Here is a 23,687-nt window from a genome sequence, read left to right on the forward strand (position 1 = left end):
AGTTCTGCTGGCAAGTTCATATGCATTGTATTCACTTACATCTTTTTCTTTTGATTCAATTTATCTCAGTATTGATGATTGGCATAGTTTTTAGTTTTCCTTTTCTCTCCCTGTCAAGTCAGATTTTAGGAGCCATACTGGCAAAGCCAAGCAGCAGCATGCTATTTCCCTGTGCCTCTGAAGGTTGCAGGGGGTACAGGCAATAAAAAACCACATCAGAGCTGCCTCTGAACGCCAGCCCCAGATCTGAGACGTTTGACAACTTTTATCTGTGCTGTTTGAACTGAATCAGATTAGGCGTCAACTTTATCTACAATTAAACAAGAAACTGACTTTAATAAGAGCACAAAGAGAGATTGCAGTGCTGGCCTGGCATAAAAAGGTGTAGAAAAAGCCATTTCAAATCTTGACAATAGGCACAGGGACCAAAACTTGAATATCCTAATGGTCTACACCTCCTATTCTATGCTTTGTATAAATGTTTCCTTTGCAGTCTAATTTATTCCACCATTGTTAAAAAGTTCATGTGAAAGAAAAGCAGAGCATATGCAACAATAATTCACACTCTGCCATTAATCACATGTACATGTACACATGTTTCTGCTTATCTTACATAAGAATATCTACAGTGGGTCAAATCATCTGCTTTCCAGTAGTGGTCAAAAAGCTTGGGGCACTGTATGGGATCAGAACAAATACATATGGTGTTTTTCTGATGATTCTCCCAGCCAATTACCATCTGCCCTTCAGGCACCTCCTGAACTGGGAGTTGTTTCTATGAAATTAGCAACTCCTGGTGCATTTCTCTTCTGTGAAATTCTCCAGCCTCTCCTTGAAGCCATGTAAGATTTTACCATTCATGACTTGTGGTGAGGAATTCTGCCCCTCACTGCAACACCACCTGCAAGAAGAATCTCTTTTTTGATTTGAGACTAATTTCTGGCAGCCTCATTTGATGTACCAACTATCACAATATGGTGTCTTAGGGAGCTACAGCAGAAAAAGCTCTGGTAATGGAATGCAGCACTTTGTAGGAGGCTGTGTTTTTTAGTGTTGGGTCCCAAGTGAGAGCAAGTGAGAGCTCCACCTCTTCATAAAATGTCTAAAGAGTATGAAAGCGCAACCGATCTAGCGAGGGGAAGGAGGTTTGCCTCCCATTATCAGAACTGATATGGTCATATGTAACTCTAACACTTCTGCTCTTTTTTTCAAGTTCAGTATGCTTCTGGTCTCATAGTTTGGGAAACCAGATACTGTAAGGATTGTTACATTTAAATAAACATTTTAATGCTTGCTATAATACTGAAGCTAAGTCATAACCAGAAAACATGAATTTTAATAATGTAATAGTAAAGTTCACAGAGTTGCCTCTGCAAGGTATGCTACATGTGGATTTATCCAAAGAAAAGGACAGGGAGAGGGGCTGAGGATCATGGTTCTGTAGCCATCTCACTGCTATTCCACGCTCCATAGGTAACCCCTCCCTCTCTATGCCCCTCTGCAACCTCCCTCGATCACGGGACTTGTCCAGGTGGATCACTGTACTGAAATGCCTGGTCATCGGTGTTGAGAGGTTTTGTGTCAATGAGAGATGGCAAGGCAGCACTATTGAGGACTGAGCCCAGGAGCTGCAGAGGCCAACCCTTCCACTCCTGCCCTACCAAGGCTCTGGGGTGTCTTGTGGAATGGTGAGTATTACCAGGGTCCTTGAATCCCAGATATTTTTTGTGTTTGTTAGCCAATAAATAATTGTTTCATATTTTCAGGTGTGAATATTCTTCTTGCACAGTCTTCTTTTGCAGATCTGAAGATGTCCCATGTGACTCAGAAGAAATATAGTGATATATGCTATGTGTCAGATCGCTTCATCTCAATCTTCTCTTATTTTATCAAAACCTGACAGAATGCTTGTCCTTGGCAACTTGCAAAGATGGTTGCAGTCTGATCCTATGAGAGCAGACAGGAAGTGAGATGAAGGCATAGGTTAACCAGCTTTTCCTCTTGATCAGAAATACCTGAATATTTAGTCTATTCACATTCTGCTTGTTCTTATTTTTCTCAAAATGTACCTTTCACAAGTAAATCTAAGCTGTCTCAGAAGTAAGGATGGATGTTTCTGCTGTGCTTAACTCTAAACCAACACAGTGTTTTTCCTCCCTTGAAAAAGATTTTTTCTGTTGAGTTGATAATCTGCTTTGTCTTTCAAAATCCGCAAGACAACCTCCAAGCCAGCCATTTCAGCTGCATCTTAGAGAATCACAACAGAATTGACAAATAACATATAGACTTATCCTGTATGATATATTTTTGTTTTAGTCTGACAATCTCACATATTGTTTATAATGAATTCTTTCCCTTCTATTCTCTTGTATGCATTATTCAAAAATGAAAAAAAAAAAAATTGAAGCCCTAAAACAGGGAAATCTTTGTCATACTCATGTTTTTTGTTAGAACTGTTTGTGGTTTTTTTAATAGAACTACAGATAACTCCTTTTGCAAAGGAATTTAGCCACTGGCAGGCTGGGTAGCAGGGCAGTTTCTCCTGTGTAATCCTCTGCATTGCAGAACTGCAATGATGTGAACAGGCCATAGTGAGGCTCAGCATGTGCAGATTGCAAAAGGCTCCAGTTCTGGCATCTTGCACTGCTTATAAGACGCTACTGTTATTTCAACAAGCAGAATGGAAGATTTAATGCTTAAATTTAGCTTTGATGGACAAAAAAATCCCGAAGCACTAAGTTGACAATATATTTATATCATAAATGCAAATGCAAAATGTAGCCACAAACTTCAAACTCAGTTCCCCAAACATCCTCCTGAGAGAATATCTTCACAAGCTCTTGAGTCTCTTCTTTATTAATTTTATGCAGTGTCTTCTGACAACCTCAGTTTTTAGTGGTCATTTCAATGCATTGCAATGCATGAGGCACTGGTAAAAACCGCAGTAGTCATGCTTACTTACTGTGTCATAAAAGATTTAGTCTTTCTTTCTCCCTCTTTTTTTAACCTTCACATTTTCTATTTCAGGGAGATTACCAGCATGAATGAAAACCTAATGGTGGACTGATGGCTGTAAGGAATTCAGTTCTTAATATACTGCATCAGAGTCTGAGAGCAAGAATACAGATCCCTTTGGGGATCCTTGGTAAGCAAGTCATTAGTCTAGTCCTTCAGGCTATGATTTGCTATGTGTAATTGCAGGTAGGTTGATTTTTCTAAAGGTTAAGAACAATACCAGAGTGTGAAGAACACATTGAAACACTCATTCCTTATTGGCCACTATTAAGTTGCAGCAGTGTTTTACTTCTTTTATTACTGTAGTAAGAAACATTTTCTGGAAGAGTTCCTTAGAGGTAGTGACTGAATAGTAGTTCATTTTTGTTACCAGATATTGAAGGATGAAACACTTTCTAGTACTGAACACTTACGAACTGCCTGGAACTTAAAAGTAAATGCTGAGAAATTCCAAGGTAATCAAGTATCTAGGACAGTCATCTTATAAAAAAAAATACTGAGATTTATATAAAGAAAGATTCAAAAACCTCTGAGGGAATATTCAAAAACCTCCACCACAGAGTTTATTGTCCAGGCTACTCTGCAGATGGTTTGCAAACAGCAATGGAAGGAAATTGCAAAAAGAAGACCTGAGGGAGGCATTACAAACAATCTCTAGTCAAGATTTTGGGAAATGGGAATTGAAGTTCTATCTAATAAAAGAACAAATTGTTTAGTGTGACACCCTGCAGAAGAGAGACCTACTCTGAATTCGCTTCCAGCTTCCCAACAGACCATTGTATCAGTGGTGGAGACTGCACCAGGTATATCGGGGAGCTGTGTGATCAACGGCTACCCTCCCTCTGAAAAACAGCACTTTATTTATAGCCTGCACTGATCTAATTTCAGTTTCCAGTCACCACATCTTTTTATGTTTCATTCAATAGATTCAAGAGCTCTTTTCACAAGTCAAGTTAAAATGGGAACAGCAATATCTTCCTTCTAAAGCTTTCTGAAGCTACTCAGCACAAGTGCTTCTCCTCCAGCTCTGACCCCTCTGGGATGGATCCTGTGCCCTTCTCCTGATCTCAGGCACTTATGGTTCCTCCTGTCCATTACTGTGATCCCCTAGTAGGTATGGTGTAGGTGCTGGTCCTCTGCTCTCATAGAGCTAACAAACAGACACTTAAGGCAAAGGACAACTATTTAGGACAAGAGCTTTAAACACAAAGAGTATACATTTCTGTTCTGTTAATCCTCACTTTGAGGGCTTTTTCCCCTCCCTTAATGCAGGTTGGTCCCTCCCTGCCATCATCAGGGCTTTGAGAGAACATTTTCATCAGCCCATCCAAACTAGCCAAGGGATAAATGGAACTGTGGTTCCTTCCAGGTATTTTTTTTCTTACTAGCTTTGCATTTCCTCTAACTTAGTTTATTTCATGCAGAAAACTTCTTTGACTCTGGAGACAGAAGCACATGAAATGCCTATTTGGCCAATAGAACAGCTTTTGAGTTTCATTTAATGCTTATCCACTTGATATTATGGAACTGATTATCCCCTGCGTTTCTACCATTTGGCATGCCCACTATCAAAACTTTTAGCCATGTATTTCAAAGCCCATTCTCTTAATTTCCTCCTCATTAGTACAAAATGAATAGGAAATTATGTGCTCCACCTCAGAGAAGATTATTTCATGCAGCTTAATCAGACAGTAAGAAATATTGTTGTACCAAAAGGAAGACATGGAAGAATCAAACTTATAGTGGAGATGAAGCGGGATAAACAATAACTAGCCTGGATGGTAATGCAGATGTACCAAACGCCAAATTCAAAACATGAGTTTGTACCTTTCTAGAAAATTCCAAAACCATTGCCTTGTTTTGGGAGCTCTCCAACACAATCCTATTTAATAGCACCAGCTAGCTCTCCAGGAACATAAGGAACTCATTCATTTAACCCTGGTATCTGAGATACCCATGAAGTTAATGCATATGTTTGCTTAAAAATATCCAGAACTAGGGTGACTAAATCCTCCCCTTATATAAATTTCACATGACTTTCCAGGGAGAATAGAGAATTTAGACACCTTAACTTCATAGCACTGCACTGATTTCAACCCAGAATGTTGTCACAGTACCTCCCTTTTTCATAATAACCTCATCCTTAATGCCCTGTGCTCCTCTTCTACTGCAGCAGGGTGACAGCACAGGACATTGGAGGCTGGCTGACTGCACCCATAGCAAGCTCACCTACTTAAGGAAGGAGCAAACCTGAAGGAATTTGTTCCCAGGACCATGACTTTATTTTTACTAGTAATGCACAACCATTTCCTAGAAAACAAGATCTCAGATCTTGGACCACTCTTATCTTGAGTGAGTATCTTCATTTGGAGATGACATTTGCTCCTGACTTTGCTTTGGAGGGCTTCCTTGGCTCTGTAGCAGCAGTGGGAAGCTGAATTTACCACACAGTCAGCAGAGACAGGTAGCTATTTAGTTAATAGGTCTAAATTGCCTTCAGAAGGCTTTCAGAGCTGCCTGCAGTGATTATGTGGGACACAGGCTTTCTTTAGGCTCTCACATTTAGATACTGCAATTCTTAATTCCATGCTTTTGATTTAGTCCAGATCTGACTCGTTGTGCAAGAGAATTGAAAAACGTACTATCAAATGAAAAGTTTATTCATAAACTAATGGCTGAATCTTTTCGAATGAAAACTAAACCAAACCAAACCAAACTAAACAAGATTGTATTTCTTAACTGATCCGAGTACCAGGGCTAAACTCAGTCTAACGACTTCTGGAGACATGCTCCATTGTGAGGTCCCGCCAGTGAGAATGTGCTGCTGACCGATAAACCCAACCTGTGTTTTCTTGCCTGGCCTGGCCTGTCCTGGAGGACTGTGTGGAAAGAGCCTCAAAGATGACTTGGTTCCATTCTTCAATCAGTAGCGAGGTACTAAGCTACAAGACAATGTATTTATGAAAGTTTCATAACGAAAGTTCAATATCTCTTGTTCTGTTGCTATTGGCTTTATTGGTCCAGGAGGAGAATTTCTGCATGCTGTTCTCTTTGTCTAGTATAGTTCTAACTCAGGACAGCCTACAGATGTGTTTGAGCACTCTACTGAACAGGTCTGAATGCAAAAACATGACTAAACTGAATCCTGTATTAGGACTTTCTGGCACTAAGTTAAATTGAAAATCTGCACAATGGAAATTTAATTTTCATCAGAAATAGGAAAGCATATTTTTCTTTTGCACTTTTCTTCTACCAAGTGCTTTCAAAATATTAATTAATTAATCCCACAGTGATTCTGACATTCAAACTTTGATTAAACTTTCTGTAAATGTTAACATGCCACTGAACTTTGAAAATGTAGATTGCACTGAAAAAGGGATACATTCTGTCAAAAAATATCCTATCTGAAGAATAAAGGGTAAAGAATGACAGGTTATGCATAATAACATTGTTCAAAGATACTTAAAGGTCAGACATATATTTTAAAACTTTCCCCTTCTGAAGAGAAAACTTTTCTCCCTTTGAAGTGCTGTTATCATGCCCTTCTTAGGACTTTCTGTGACCCAGGCCTTCCATTTTATCTCATCCAATTTTAAAAATGAGTGTACATTATATTGACTCAGTGTTAGTGAAACCTTTCTGTAGCAAAAAAAAAACCCAAACCAAACCAAACCAAAATAACCACTTCATTTGTGTAATAAAAATGCTAATATGTTCAGACCAAACTACTAGAAGTTGTCTTAATCCTTATTCTTCAAAGGGAGTACAGCCTGACAGAGCACTGAGAACCCAACTGAAGACAGTACAGATACTAAGTAGGATAAGCAGGATGCTGCTTTGCTCTCACAAAATTGGTCTGTCAGTGACTCCAGAAGGAGCACAATAAAAATGAGCGTTTGCCCAGTAAGGTCAGAAGGGAGTTTAGCACACACCAGATAGTGATGAACAGATGTCACCAGCTTTTATTTTTACCTGGAAGTATTGATGCTGGGCAGAACCTCACTTCATATCACAGATGCCTTCTGATCAGCAGAGGAAACCCAGACATGAAGACTGAAAAGAAAAATTCCTAATATAGTAATAGTGATATGATTAATAATGTTAAGATTACTAATAAATTAATATTAAAGAAGACTTGAAATTACCAAAGCAAACAGCCAAAAATAAAAACAACGTTAAAAAAGGACTCTTCTCCAAACAAGCTGAGCACCCTGGCAAACCTGGAGAGGTTTCAGAAGTTTGTTAAGGACTTTGTCTATGGAAAGGACTTAGCACCCTATACCTTTGGCCTGTGTCAGTCCCTGCAAACAAAGATTTCAGAGCATTAAGTAGTATTAAAAAATTACAATTAGTGTACATTATAATAAGCAGTTAGAGAGCTTGCTCTGATATCCTCTGGTGTAAATCAGGAATAATCCCAGTTAATTCTTTATTTCATCCTGTAATATTCCCAGTGGAATTATAAACAGAGTGATACTATAAATGGTGTAAAACTAGACTAAGACCCTGAAACAAGACCGTGCCCCTGTACAATAGGTGCTGAGGTGGCTCCTTGTTCCTTGAGATTGCCCTCCTGCCTACATAGCCAAACTGAACATAGGTAAAAAACAGACAAAAAAGATCTCCGAGGTCTTCACATAGAATTTTGTAATGAGGATGCTGTCTGAAGAATACTTCTCAGCTGCTGTTTTTCCTTCCTGGCAAGCATGGCCAGTTGGCTGTGTAAGTTTGCAGTTCTCTGTTGGTCTCTGATCTACCTGAAAGAGTTTCATTTAAATACTTTTTGTTCAGCATACTTAATAATGATTGCAATTATTTACAAATTACACACTAAATTTCATATGCCCTTATGCTGTCTTGAGATCATTAGCTTTAATGAAGGTAGAAACATGCAATAAGGTAAAAGAGTCAGAACTGCAAAGAGACTTGGGGACTAAATTTACCTTTCCCATCCATCCAGTACAGAGGCATTTGCTCCAAGGTCAGGCATATTTTTGCAGTCTTCAAAGATGAATTAATGCTTTTGGAGCTATTCAGTTTTGAGAAGAAGGGGTGGCAATCGTTTAGGATTATTCTACCCTAATGGGTTCACACTCCTGCAGAGTCTCAGGAGGAGTCTGAGCACAACTGAGAGGTGTTAACCCTTACAATTGATCCACGTTGTTCCAGAAACAAAACTGCCCTCACAGGCCCAGATAAAGGAAGGAGAGTTCATTTGCCCTGACTAACACTAGTCTCAGTCTCACCACCTTGACAAACAGGATCCTCTGCTGAAAAGTTTGCACTACAGAAGGGTCTGACTGTTTTCCAACTGACTTGAGAGTGAACAAAGAGCTGGTAAATGGTCTTCAACCCTTAAGGATTGCTACATTGCTTTCCCAAAAAGAGAATCTAGGCAGGTTTCAGTATTAAGGTCATTTAAGAGAAAAAATTACCTTTCCTGCCACAAGTTAAAAGCATAGTCAGGGTACAGGAGTACATTTCTTACATAGGCAAGAAATAATCTCCTTCTGCTGTTGACCTAACTTAATGAGGAAAATTTTGCAGCTGGTGAACAACAGAAGATATTTTCTCAAGGATAAAAATGGATCTTCTCCTAGTAATCTTATTGAAATCCTGCTGTGGCAAATTCCTGGAGACATGGTAACAAGGCAGCACAGCTCACTCTAAAAGACAGACTGGCTGACCAACACATGAGTTAGATCAGAGAGCAGGGAAATTGATGCAGTGCTCTCCCTGGCAGAGCTGTATGAACTTTTGTTGTGATTCTTTTGTTTGAATTCAGATGGTTTTTCTCTTTGCTGAATGGTCTTGAGAATATTTTTTTCAGGTTTTGTAATTTTTATTTATTCAAGGTATGTACTGAATTTACGGGAGCTGTAAAGTACTGCTGCAAGTTCGAAATATGTGCCATGTGATCAGCCATACAGATCATGTGGACTTGTTATTTCACCTGAAAAAAACAGTAACTTAGGCAATGAAAATTCATGTTACAGAAAAAAAGGGAAAAATGCCCCCCCCCCCCCCAAACCGCCAACTCAATCAAACCCAACCCAAAAATTATACTTCTAGTATCTTTGGAGAACAGGCAGTCAATATGAAAAATGGTGCATACTAAATGCTAGTCTAGTCTGCACCAGGGGAGAAGTGTCAATATACAGATGACTTCTTTACAGTAATTTTTCCTGTGGGAAAGAGGCAATGTCACAACTATGCCAGCCAGAGGTGTGGAAAAGGGTTTACCTAAGGTGTACAGGCCAGGAGAAGGACTGCTGAGGTTCATTAAATCCTTCGACTATAACCCCCACTGCTCCTCTAAATGGGCACCAACATGGCCAGGAAGAGCTGGAGTGTGTTTGGAGTGACTACATGGTTCTGTGGAAGATGGTCAAGACCATGGGATTCCAGGTCGTTTCTCTTTGGTCCTTCCAGGGAAGAGGAAGGGCCTGGTGACGAGGTGTCAGATTCTGCAGCTCCACAGCCAGTTCCATTGTCAATAGGGACTGTTTTGTTGACAGGGCTTTTAAAATCACAGGACCTTCTTTGAGGATATAGGATAAGCAGGGAGAGATGGAACCCACCTGACCTGGTGGCCTTCTGTAATAAAGTAACTGGGTTTCTGCATGAAAGGAGTGCAGTGTCTCCTACAATATGCTTGTACGTATGTGGGGACATGATGGTCTGGAAGGGGGGTAAGCAGATGGTTTTAATAGTTGGAGAGCAGTGTTTAATGGGTTGTACTCCACCTGGAGGCCAAGAACAAGGAGAATAACACAGAGATCTGCCCTGTTTAACATCTCTATCAATGATCTAAAGGAGAGTATTGAATGCCCCCCTCAGCAAGTTTGCAGATAGCACCAAACCTGGGGTGAAGCTGGAATCCAGTAGCATGCAACAGGAAGGGCTCTCCATATGCAAACTCTGCTGATGAGCTATTCCCTTGCCCATTCTGCTGTGTTGTGTGTTTGCACATATATAGTTATAAACAGAGGATGTTGCTAGAAGACTTCTCTTACTTCCTTTGTCTGAAGTTTTCAGGAACAAAGGGATATCATGATGATTTAAGTTTTACAACCTTTATTTGTGTTAGCTAACTTTCCCCCTTCTCCTCCTCCTCCTCCTAATAGCCTTGAGTATTGCTCATGGGGAAGATGAAAATGACAACTCTTTCCACATCTGGAAACTGAAGAGACAGATGATGAACTGTCATTTACCAAAAGCTTTTTCTTCTGCTCTTGAAGCACTGCAGGAAGAAATGACTTTTCCTGAAACCAGCAGAACTGCTTTTGCTAGAAGGTTTCCCATATAGCTATTCAACTTCCTAGGACACACTTGGCTTCTTTTGCCCTGAGGTCTTTTCTGTTCTTTTGGGTTGGGGGTTCAAGCAGAGGAAGCTGGTTTTGAGGTTTGTTCCTTGCCTGCTCCCTCTTCTTTTTTGCTTTCTTTCTTTCCTTCTCATCGTGTGTGTTGATGATTTATACATGCTGAGAAGCAAGGTGCTTCTGGGAATGCCTGTTGCTATTTAGATGCCTGGAGGAAAAACTTCTTGTAGGAAGTTGCTGAAACTACTACTAAAATCATTTTAATCTTATGTTCTTCTGCTTTCCAACTTTAATCGTCTCTGATCCATCTGATCAAGAAGGTTTTTCTATTGCTTGGGCTACACTTCAGTTGAATATGCACTCAGTTTTTTTCTTTTTGGAGATTCAGGGATATGAAAGATGTGGGAAGAGCAATTACCAGTGAAAACTGAGGCCAAAGAGTTGTTGAGAACATCAGCCTTCTCCATGACAATTGTTATCAGATCCCCTTTTTTTCTTCCTTTTCTGACCGATTACCTTAAGAAGCCCTTACTATTCATCACTTCTCTTGCCAAATATAGCACCAGTTGTGCCTTTGCTTTCCCAAGAATTCCTCTTTCATTTTTACCTTTGCAAAGGAAGCTGCTGTGACAGCCTTTGCATGTTTCTCAAAACAAGGATCATTGCCAGCATGTTTTCATAAGAACTCCAAGAAGTTCCAGAGAGACAGGAAGGAGACAGAAGAAGGAAGCTCCTCTATTCAAAGATGTTCAGGGAGCTGGGCTGTAAATCAGCTACTTCAGAAGGGAGCTTACCGCAACTGCAGCCTGTGAGACCCAGCAGGGACTCCCTTGACTAAGATATTAAATCCTTGGGTGGTTCAAAGTCAGCAGAGCCATACAAAAGTCCTTGGAGGTCTGCCACATGATGCTACCAGAAGATATAGCACAGAGGAGTGTGAGAAGATACCCTTAAATCTCATTATACTCAGCCTCTGCAGTGGAGAATCCCATATCATTATGTGGGTCCTGGAAAGGATGCTCCAGGGAAAATGATAAATATTGAATTACAAGTCCAAATGGCAGCTGTGGACAGTATTGTCAGATCCTCTCATGTCAGCCCTCCTCAGACTTGCAGGGGCCTGCAAGCCTCTGCAACAAGGTTTTAAGTGGTACACCTGACATCGTACAGTTGGTAGAACAGCTTGCACCATGCTGCTCACTGTCTAAGCACAATACGGTGACCACCCCGTGGCCATGTTGGACAAGGACACACATTGCAGCTGACTTTGGCAGGTCAGAGCAGCCTCTGAAGTTGTGATAGCAGATTAGAAAAGACATTATCCAATTTTACCTTAGGAGGCTACCACAGCCCGGGGGGGAAGGAATAGGACCGAGACAGCAATAAGAGTCACAACACAAGGTAGAATGTCAAAGCTATCTCTCTTTATTGAGGGTGAACACGGGGTTTATATAGGGTTCAGGTAGAAGGAGTGTAGTGGTTTGAACCAGGTTTTCCCCCTGAAGCTAGGAAAGTGGTAACCCCCAGGGGGTGGTGACCCTTGGGGTTTGACCAATCTGCTCTCCTGCAAAATATAAACATATCTCTAGACCGGAAAAGAAGTTGTACTTGTTGTTAGAAGAAGTGGTGGCCGTGTTGTGAAAGCCACGAGGAAGGGGCTCAGGGGCCCCTTGGGGGCTCTGCCCCCCCCAGCCCCCGGTTGGGGGGTTACAGGGACTCGGAACAGTGTTAAACTGGGCTGAGTGCCTGTAGCTAAGAGCTGGGGGAGTTTCTCCCCTGTAAGCAGCAGTAGGAGACACTAAGAGCGGCGGCAGAGCAGCAGTGGATGGAGAAACGGTGGCAGTGAGCCAAGCAGATAAGAAGAAGCAGCAGAAGCTGGCATACAGCCGACGCAGACACAGAGTTGTCTGAAGAAAAGGAAAGCAGCAGCAGAAAGAGAACCTAGCCACTGCAGAGAGAGAGTTTCAGGGGTAAGAACTGAACAACCAAAACTTCCCCCAAACTCCTTTGAGACCCCTCCTAGGAGGAGGGAGATGGAAGAGCCTCAGAGTGCTACAGCACTGCTGAGAGGAGCAAGAAGCTCAGGCCTCCTGAGAGCTAAGCCGGGACGGCCAAAGGAATGTGTGTGTGTGGGGTGACCTTCTCCCCCTCACTGCTGCTAAGCTTCAGAGAAGCTAGCAGCCATCTTGAGGCAGAGCACAGGAGCTCTGCAAAGGGGCTTGACTCCCCTGAAGATACCAGACTGTCACAAAGGCTTCTGCACTTCGTCGACATGACCGTGGTGGAGCAACCTTTGTCTGGGGTAACGCAGCCCACGGAAAGACCCTTCGTTTGTGTCGGGGGGCCGAGAGAGGTTTGGAGGCCTCCCTCGTGTGTGTTGGCAAAAGTCCAACGACTGCTGCTTCATGAAAGACACAGAGAGCTTACTGCCCCTAGTGAACTGCTGCTCAGAGACTGGAAGGGGTCTTTTCTTCTTCCCTCCTGGACTTTTATTTGAAAGGGAGAAGAGATTTGGCCATTGTAAATATTATATGTCATGGTAAAGATAGAGTTAAGATTGTATGTAATGTATTATACTATTTATTTATGTGTACAGTCACTGTAATATATTCCTTTTTCCCCATTTTGAGTCTCATGTGGTGTCTGGAAAACCCATCTCACACTGGGTTGAGATGTGGGAGGGGGGCTAAGAATCAGGAATTGGATTTTGGGCTCTAAAACCATGACAAGGTGCCAGAAAACTGGGTGGAGCATGGGATAGACAGCCAGGGGAACAAATGAGGGAAAGAACTTGAGAGAAGAGGGAGGTGGGGAAACCAAGGGCCAATGGGAGCTCACTCCACACTGCAGCATATTCCAGCCAATCAGAGGGAGGAGCAGGAAAGCAGGGAGCAGACAACTCAGGACAAGTCTGGACATGTCCAAGCAATACATATAAATGGAGTGTTATATTAACAGTTTTTAAACCACATTAAAAGCTTCAAAAGTCCATGCAATAAATTCTTCTTAATTGTGGTATACTTGTCTCCACGCTTTGAATCTTTCCCAGTCCAAATCTGTGTCCTCCACAGGAGGCCATATTTACAACCCAGCACTCTGTGCTGAGATCTTCCATAATGGGGAATCTGGCTTTGATTACTTCTTGGACATAACTACTTGTTAAAACGGTGGTTTTAACATTCAGGCTTCCAAAAAAGTAATTTGGGGCTGTGGTACATTATGTTTTACACTGCTCTTGTGATGTTTGATGTTTTTAAGACTGCACCAATGTAGGACCATGATTATTTCATGTGCCTTAGTCTGGCTTGTTCTGCAACCATAGTTGGGTGGGTACAAATGCCGTGGGGTTCCCTTTGCCCATCAGTGCCAAGAGACTGTATTTCAGCCTCTTACCATCTGGGTTGGATCAGAGCGAATCAGAAACCTTTGATGTTTTCTGTGCTTGTGTCAACTATCCTTGTTATGGCCACCAGAAATTAGGGAAGTATTCATTTCCATGCAATAAAAGGCAGTGCACTTTAACACACTCAAGAGTAGGGAATGGGGCACAAATAACAATTCATCCAATTACCTAACCAAACTTCTGAAACTACCCAGACTGATTTGATAGTTTTGGATTTTTGCCCCATCATTTCATTTTTGTGAACATGCATTACTTCATTGGCATGCTCATTGGGGTCGAAAGGTAACAGTCCCAGTCATAAGCTCTGACAATGTTATCTGACATGCTGCTATTAAGCTACTGCAGGAATAAGAAGTGATTTTTTTAGTATAAAGATTGCAGCTTGGTGCTACAAGTCTTCAAAGGCTCCCTGAAGCATTATTTGTAAGCAATTATCTTTTTTGTGTAAGAAAAATTCTTACAGCCTAGAGGTTGTTTTGTTCTCTGAAAGGAAACATAGTGATGCTTCCTGCAAAATTAAGTCATAGCACTACTGATCTTGAGTTTATTCTAAATAAGAAATAATTTCCTATAATGGAAAATCCTGATCAAGTTTAATTCTAAGAGCTGAAAATCAACAGTGATTAAAACTGCAGTGTCTAGACCAAAGCAATATATGTTTTAATGATAAACAAACTCAAATGGTTGAATTAAGCAACTGTATCTGTCTAATCCTCTTTGATCTTCAAATTGGTTCTCTAGCTGCTTTTCTAACAGAGTACACAAATACATTAGTGGACTCTTTAATCTGGCAGTTAAAAGCATAACAATGTAAAATGGCTTGAATTTGAAGTAAATCAAATTCAAACTGGAATACAGTGAACAGTTTCAATAGTGAATGTCATACCTTTTGATCAGATTATAATTAATAAACTATATAAAATTATTAGATTATAGAGAAAAAATTATCCAATTTAATTTTTAAAATGTAAATTCCCTGCCAGCCTTTCCTGTCCAGAATATATCACATTCCTGAAAAATATTTTAAATGCATTGAATCAGTGGCCACGTGAGAAACAGTAGATCCATCACCACTATGCAGCAATGACTTTATTGCTCATGTCCTGCACAACACATCTTTGCAAACATGCCCCTGCTACTGAATTGCCCCTAAAATGGAGTTGCCATTGCCAGAAGAGTTTACCACATCTATCCTTTTCCTTTCCCTGGTGTGTCTTGGAGGCAGAAAAGGAGCCACACGTGCAGTCATAGTGTCTGTCCACGCTGTGTCCTCACCTTGTGAACAGGAGACAGGGTTCCTCCACCCAGGTCCACAGCTGTAGTGGTACAAGGTGGACCAGGGAACACCAATAGGCAACTGAACAGGGTCCAATGATAAGAGAGGAGAGGACAGGACAGGACAGGACAGGACAGGACAGGACAGGACAGGAACGATGTTTCAGTTGGAAGGGACCTACAAAAGACTGCCTGAACACTTCAGGGTTGACCAAAAGTTAAAGCATTAGGGCATTAAGGGCATTGTCTCTTAAAGCCTATTAAACATTGGCAGGCTTGGGGCATTGACAACCTCTCCAGGAAGGCTGTTCCAGTGTTTGACCACCCTCTTGGTAAAGAAATGTTTCCTAATGTCCTCCCCTGCTGCAGCTTTGAACCATCCCAACACATCCTCTGACTGGATAATAGGGAGAAGAGCTCAGCACCTCCCTCTCCACTTGCCCTCCTCAGGAAGCTATGAAGCGAGATGAGGTTGCCCCTCAGACTCTCTCTCTCCAAACTACAAAAACCCCAAAGTTAGCTCAAGTGTATTAGCTTCAAAAAATGTTCAGACTTCAGAAGTTTGGAACTTTTTTCACTAGAAGTGTTTACCAAAAAGGAGTCCTTAGAGGTCAGCATACAATTAAGTCCTGGTCTCATTAGGATCCATCAAAGGCAGAAGGCATATTAATAACCCACGGATGATTGTCACACAGGTAACGATGGAGGCAGAATTGCCCATCATGGTGGCTTCTTCAGAAGTTTTGCAAGAATGAACAGTTACAGAAAAAAATTGCAAAATTCTGTCTTCTGGGGAGTCCAGCCATTCAACAAACACATTCCTCTTGTCAAGTCCATCAGCAGGTCCCTGTGTGCTTAGTCATGCTGAGGAACTGCCATTACTCCTAACAGTGGGCTTTCTCTCTTCTTTATTCACATCTCTTTATCCATCTCTGAAAGACACAGTGGCCAGTCCTGTAAAGATTGGTTGCAAGCTGATTGCAAACTGGCCAGCTTGTAACTTGTTCAGCTGGTCCTGATGAAGGGTCTTCACTCTAGATTGTAGGACTGCTGAATCTTTTTCTTAATCCTGATGAGGAACACATTTCTCACCAACCTGACTCCAGACTATCTGTGCTCCATCTCTTACACCACAGGAATTATTTCAAAAACTGCAAATGATAGCCTGGATCTTTCTTAGTAATTAATGAGTTGCATCCCTGGGATGAACACATGTGCTTAACACCAGCAACTGTTAAGACAGAAATATTTTCATATGTTAAACAGAATGAAACATAACCACATACCAATCAGCTCTCTATGACAAATAACATGAGATGAATAGAGTTCTGAAGCTGAGTTGCAGAAGTATATGAGAATGTGCAACGCAGGCTGAGACAGTTTGCTATACAAAAGTGCATTACAAAATTTATTTCTGACATATGTTCCTAAAAGTCTGACACTTGAGTTAGCTTCATACCAAAGAAGACCAGATGTAACTCACATTTTGCAATGGTATTTAAATGTTAGCAATGACCACAAACAAAAAGTTATTGACAGTCATTTTGCTGGACTCACTAGAACAGTTTTCTGCAGTATTCAACCATACCTCTCATGTCAGAATTCAAAGTAAACTATGCTGGAAGACTAAGGCATCTGTTGACTATATTGGTGATTGATGAGTAAAAAGGCAGTTGCTAATCAAGGTGCAGGAGGCTAATGTGAGTGGCAGAACAGAGTGCCCTAAGATGCTGTTGCCTTTCCATCTTTTTACAGCTATTTGTTGTGTATTGCCAAAACAGCTCGTTATGCATAGACAGCTCCAAAGCAATGTTTTTGTAAAATCCTTTAATCAGAACACCAATGAGAAAAATCAGGTCTGTGGATGCTGCAAAGTTGAGATGTATACCTTTTGCTAAACAGCACATCAACATACTTTGTTTATAGTTGTTATTTCTTCACTGAAACCTAGCTGGACTGGTTATCAAAATGATCTTCACTTTTGTAATATCTGTTTGAGGACGACTTTCTCCAGTGGAATAATTCAATGTTCAAAACCTACCAACAAAGGGATATCAGAAAATAATTTGACTTATTGCATTTGCTTAATAGCATAGTGAGCATGGGCTGGTAAGGACCTCTGAAAGTTTCCAGGTTTCTGAAAGTTTGCAATTTCTGGGCTGTGGCTGACTGATTATGGATACAGCACTTGCTCTGCTCTTCTTATTTGAGTGCCATGGGGGACTGCACCTTGGTGGTGAGGTGACTGCCCTGCTAATGTGGCTGTCACCCTCAGCTCCCAAACCACCTTCTCCCATGAAGCAGCCCACTTCTCCTGCTCTCTGACAAAGAGATGCTTGAGACAATTGTTCAAAGTCTGCAGAGGATTTTTTATTTCAAGTACATAAAGCATTCAGAAATTAGTATTTCTATTATTCTTGTATTTTCTGTTCTACAACTGAAAAATGAGCATTACTGCATGTGCTGTGGGTAGCATATTTGACTTCCAAAACTCTTTATCAGTTTGATGCAAAGATTTGCATTGAATCCAGTTTCATCTGAATTAGGTCTACTAGGCAGAGACATGTTTTCCTCATGACTGTCCTATATGTCAAAACTACTCAAGTTTAAAATCAATATTGCATTATTGTGCAGCTGTGACAATATGGCTAGTAGCTTATTTCCCAGCATTTTTACCTCTTGACTGCACCTGAAATCCTTTTCAATCCAAAATCTCTTCTGTTGAAATTTAGGCTTGTTATTTTGGGACCTGTCAATATATTTAAGACATACCCAAGTCACACCGTCCAAAGATTGGCCGGCACCCAAATGACCATGACACCCAAGGCTGCTAGTGTGTGGGAGTATGCTCCTCAGAGGAATGGCAAATCTGAGCAGTTTTAACAAACAGGAACCAAGCATTGAAATCCAGCTCTTGAAGAACACAGGAGATAAAATTTTTTTAGCATTCTCAAAACCTACTGTTAGTAATGTTAGATATTTTAAGATATTGTTGTGGTACTTGTCTGAATTGGAGCTGGTATAAATGTCTACTCACATTTTGTGAATGTGTTTAAGCCTTATTTGGGAAGTCTTGGATAGAACAGGTTAATAGACCTCTTGATTAAAAAATTATAAACAAGCCCAATCTTTTTTTTTGTTATTACTAGTTTTACATGCACTTAGTAAGAGGTAACTCTAATGCAAACACCAATTACAAACTTTTTTGGTTCAGTGCTGGGAAATAGCCATTATCCTAGATGTAATATTTCTGAGTAGTGTCATTTCAGAACTGCAGTTTAAATATTTTAAGAGTAGAAATGAATAATAAACATCTATGTCAAACAGTATGTCTTTATACAAAGGTTTGAAAACACCTTGAACTGCTAGAGCAAAAAGAATGTACATTCCTTTTCCAAACCAACATCAGAATGAAATTTGAAAGCAGAAAAAAAATATTATGTTTGACTGAAAGAATATGATAAACAACAAGGTCACCTAAACTGCTTGTGGTGTATAAGCATGCCTATTAGATGCTCACAGGGATCAGAACAAAGCCCATCATTACTGGATGATTTTAATCCATAATCTCATAGTAGGTATCAAATGTCTAGTGGAGAAAACATGCAGATGAGGAACAGTGAAGCTTGATGTGGGCAATAAAATCATACACACCATGAAAAGATAAGATATGAACAACAGTGGGGATTAAGAAGGCACCTGGGAAAATGGTAGCTTTTCCATCATTTGGTGTCCTCCACTGAAGATTTCAACTAAGTTAGCTTGCTCAAGATGAAGGCAAGTGTATAAAATTAAAGGAAACTCCTTGAGATTTATAAGAAGTTAAATCTCTTCTGCACTTTGTCAAAAACTGTCAGAATTAGTTGAAAACTGTGAATTTAATTCACTAGTGATACTTCCAATTATTTTTTTTCTGATAGAGGTAGGTTTAAACACAGATCCTGGCACCTTCTAAGCCAGATTTTCAAGTGATATTTGGCTAATTTAGTCCTTCATACATTAATAGCAAAATCTAGATAGAGGAGAGAAAATGGCCTTCTGAATTCCTGAATATGAGTGCACATGATTACACCATGGGGCGACCCTACTGTGTGATTCATAATCTCCTACTGCCCCCTCACAAGTCCTTTTTTCCAGAGAAAAGAAATCTTTGGGAGCTGAGCACTAGTAGAGGCATCATGCTTCACAGGTTCCAAGTCTAGGCAACCAGGGGACCAGAGTTTTGTGTGCACCACAATGCTCACTGGTAGGTAAATCTAAAGAATTACTTCAATGACAAAGTACTTACAAACTTTGCTGTGTACATACTGACTCTCATGCTTATTCTTTTACTGAGTAGTAATGAGATAACAAGCTCTTACGCTGAAATCACTACTTTTCTCTGACAGTTTATCCTATGTTAAAATATAATTCTTTGTTTTATTCTATACTGTAACATAGGCCTGGAGAACGGTTCATCCACCTCAAGTCTGCCTTGAAAATTGCCTTGCACTTTTCCACATCAAAAGACTTTCACTGATTAACCTGGATGGCTACAATTTGAATTGTGTAAAGATCAATGGATCAGTGCTGGAATGGATGACAGATATTGCCTTCATATTTGCCCTCCACGCACTACTTAAATGAAGAAAAGATTTATCCTTTTAAAAATGCATTTTTGAGCTCTTTTTATTGCCTTGTTTTCCCTTGAAAGTGCAGGTCTGGAGTAGGAGTGGAGCAATTTTCAAATATGGAAATCTATTTTTCATATGATTGAAGGGCCAAAGATAACTCAGCATGGTTTGGACACTTGAAGAGATGAACTCATCAATTCACCTATTCTTATTTGAATAAAATGCGAATAAATTGTATTTTACAACCTGATCATTTGCCTATATCATAATCAAGAGTCTAGGAAGCTGTATTGTGTATTGTCATATAAACTTGTAAATGCTATACCACTGTGGTTCAGATACTTCTGTCCCAGGGCAATACTTCTGCTCAGTAATTCTTTCACCAGTGGCTTTCCAGTTTGGAAGCATACAAGAATTTTCCTATGTCCATGTCAAGCTTTATTTCAGGCTCAGTTTAAAACATCACTTTTCCTGGCTTATCTCTTCTGTAGTGACCCATATGGCAAAACTCACATGATGCAAAGCACCCTGCCAGGAGGATTTCCATTTGAGGCAACGTTGAACCTGGTGACAGGCTCTGTGTACCCTGGAGTAGGGTAGGAACTTGGACACGCTTTATCATCAGAGGAGGATTGCAAATTTAACAACATGTTCTGGAAGGATAATTGCTTCAGATTGCCATTTTGTATAATCTTCGTAATCCATTGAGTTAATTTAAATGCTCCAAACATACTAGTACTTGGCTATATGATGAAAACAAGTACATTTTTTTTCTGGGATTTTGATACAAACCGAAGAAAACCAGACACTCAGATCAGCTTTTAATTGGAAAATGGATGGCTGTCAGATTCCTTTGAAAAAGCCTTTTCTAAATGTGCCTTACTGGTGTTGTCATACTCAATTTTTTCCTGTAAGGAAAACAGATTGCTTGCTTCTTAATGGCAAATTACTGTACCGATGTACTCAGAACATCACTTAATGGTGGTATAACCCAGTCAGCTGCACTGCATTAGCAAAATTTTCATTTCTGCATAAATTTATTGGGTGACTGGGCTGCTGTAGTTTCAGAGTACCTGCCCACCTTATGTCTACTTACAATATTCCATATGCTGCTCCTTTAATTTTCATATATGTTCCCCTGGAGTTCACAGTATTCTGAAGAATTTGTAGTTAATATTTTAAGAGTGCAGTTTATATTAGCTGAGCAGAATGGCCTTGCATTGCTCCCACAAGCAGCTGGCATTTTCAATGAAAAATATTCTTCTGCATATCCATGCACTGCTTCCCAGAGTACTGAGTGCTGACTATACAGATGTGTGAAGGTGTTGTACTAAGAGAGGGTTCCTATTTCAAACACCAGAGTTAAAGCTGAAATGTAAAAAAGAAAATCTGAAGCACACCATTCATGAATCAGGTTCTAGATGATTACAATGTTTCCTCCTTAAAATTAAAGACAAAGTTGTGAAAATTCCTGTTAAATAATTTTTTTAAGTTATCACTGATTTTGTTTCATGTCTCATTTAGTTATATATACAACACTGAGACAAAAAATTGGAAGCCAGTGGTAAAACAAAGCATCACAGATGAAATGTTTTATTTGCCACCTTCAAAACAAACAGTGGGTTTTTTTCAAAGTAAACCCAAAACTTGTTTCAAAGCTGAATTATGTCAAAACTGACTACACACTTCATCTCATTGAAGTGGCACTTTCCGACAGAGAACTGTTTAACCAGAAAACCCTTCAGAGTCTCTGGCCTTGGGGCAGAGCTGGAGTGACCAGCCCCGTGATGCTGACCTGCCTGGGCAGGACACCAGGATTCTTGCAGCTGGGGTATGTCAAGGAGGCAATCTACCCTCACTCCTCACTACAGCATGTTTGCAGAAGACCTGCTCAGCTTAGTATCAGCTGTGCCTTTAATGCAATGCTCTCTTCCTTATTTTTGTGATCAGCTTCTCCTAACTTGATGGTCCCATAGTCCCTTAACGCATAATGTGTTCAGGGAGCTGAGGTAACCAGCTCTTCCTAAGGCTATTTTCCATGATAAACAAAATAGCAACATGTGAAAACTGCTAATAAATGGCACATCCCTCAGGAGAGAAGGTATTACCTCAGTATTATCCCATTTTCTGCTTATTCAAAGAGTGAGACTCTCAAGGTCAAACAAACCGAGGCCTCCCTTGAGGCAATACTAATGCCAGACTGGCTGTGCATGCCAAGCTGCTGGCCCAAAGGTTATGCATTACAGGCTTTGACTGTCAATTTTCTTATACTGCTGCTTTTCTTTCTATTTACCATTCTCCTGCACTCCATCACTTTTATGTCAGGCTTTTAAAAAGCCTCTCCTCCTCCTATTACCTGAAATTTTCAAAACAGTAGCTACTGTTTGTACAGGAAGAGGCAGGCTATATACAAATACTTACATATGCTATGCACAAAAAAGATGGGTTGAAGGAACTATCTCAGGAGAATAAAGCACTTGAAGTCAAGCCTTAGGAAGAGCGGGACTATCTGCGCAGTTTTAATTTATCCCCCTGCCATCCTTATATAAAACCAAAGTGCTAAAGTGAGTTAAGTCATTGTATCACACGAGACTTGTAATTTATTCTCCTTTTTCTTTTTTTAAGCTCTGACTGAACCACATTTCTGATAATTTACTGCAAACAAATACTCCATGCTGCAATGTTCCTTCCAAGAAAGCATGTGATGATACACTGCTACAGAAACTGGCAAGCAAGAAAAAAATTTACTAAGAAATCAAGCCTCCATGCTTTTTATTGTAAAACAAAACTTCAACTGAAACATGGTCATAAAAGGAATCTGTCATCCAGGCTGCTATGCAATATACTGACAACAGCAAATTCAGGTTGGCAGTTCCATTCCAAACTTCTCTTCATTTTTAATCTATTACACTCAAAAGGACCTGTGAATGTATTTGCATTATGAAAGGCACATACAGAGGTTTAAAAGCCATCTGTGTTCATAGGGAGGGAGAGAAGACTTGGGACTGGGATTTTCTTTCTACTTAGTCCTTCCTTCATCTAAGAACAGCACCAGATTGCTAAAGGCAAAGAATGAAGGTGTGCTACATTACCTGACTGCCTGCTGGGCCCTAACAGCAGGGAAGCTGGGAGAGGAAGGCAAGGAGAATTCCTCTAAGAGCCTCACAATTGGCACATGAATTCTGCTGTTACTGAAATAAAAAAGTGCAAAATTTTTGCAGTGCTGCCATGGGGGCTCCCTTAGGGGCTGTGCCACAGGAGATGGACCGGAGGGTGAACATCTCTTCTAGGGTGGAATGAAAATGACAATTCAGTCCAAGCACATGATGCTTTTTCCCCCTACTGTAGACAATAATGGCCTTCATTCCAGTTAAAAGAAAAGACTGAGTTTCAGAAAAAATGTTGGTGGGAGAAGGAATTGAATGAGCAGTCTTTCTTTGTGAGACAAAATTTAAATACTTTGCATGGCACCATTCAACTGAAATGCCACCATCAAGTCTGTACCAGGTGTTTGAGAGGTTTTGCTCATGAGGCTGGTACAAACACTTTGCAATGTTATATCACAGATGGGACTGTAAGTTAGAAAATCACTGACTCAGCATATTTGCATAAATATTCACATTTCTGCAAAGTTCAACTCAGTTGGAAGTATATTTTTTATTCTCCCTCCATTCAAACATTGTATATTCTAGTCAGGGTCAGATCACATTAAAAATGTTTTCAGTCAGTGCCAGTTGACTCAGAGAATTTCAGATCCAGAGTTTGAACAGCTGATTTTACTCTAATTCTCTGAGCAAATGTTGCAGACTGCAAACGTCTGTGTTTGTGTCAGTGGTATTTACAATTCTGTACATGGAGAGAAACTGTTCCAACAGGGAAGTGACGACTGCTTTCAATGTTCAGAAAGATCTATTTCCTGGCTGTCTCGAAAATCCACAGCAAAATATGCCAAAGTTCTTCTGTTCTGAAATCTGAAAATTAAGCACTGTGGAAGATTTAAGAAAAACGTTAGGATACACACAGTACATTAACTATAGTTCATTATGATTTCATAAGCTA

At 40.3% G+C, this 23,687-nt stretch overlaps 1 long non-coding RNA gene across 1 annotated transcript; it reads left to right on the plus strand.

The window, feature by feature from the left end:
- Positions 1–1,531: 1,531 nt before the first annotated feature.
- On the plus strand, positions 1,532–22,349 carry LOC113964902. The gene is made up of 3 exons (XR_003533334.1): positions 1,532–1,688; positions 3,028–3,145; positions 22,254–22,349. It is a non-coding gene; the product is annotated as an uncharacterized LOC113964902 (long non-coding RNA).
- The last annotated feature ends 1,338 nt before the right edge of the window (positions 22,350–23,687 follow it).

Source organism: Neopelma chrysocephalum, unplaced genomic scaffold, assembly GCF_003984885.1.
Source record: "Neopelma chrysocephalum unplaced genomic scaffold, ASM398488v2 Primary Assembly neopelma1_43, whole genome shotgun sequence".
Classification (NCBI taxonomy): domain Eukaryota; kingdom Metazoa; phylum Chordata; class Aves; order Passeriformes; family Pipridae; genus Neopelma; species Neopelma chrysocephalum.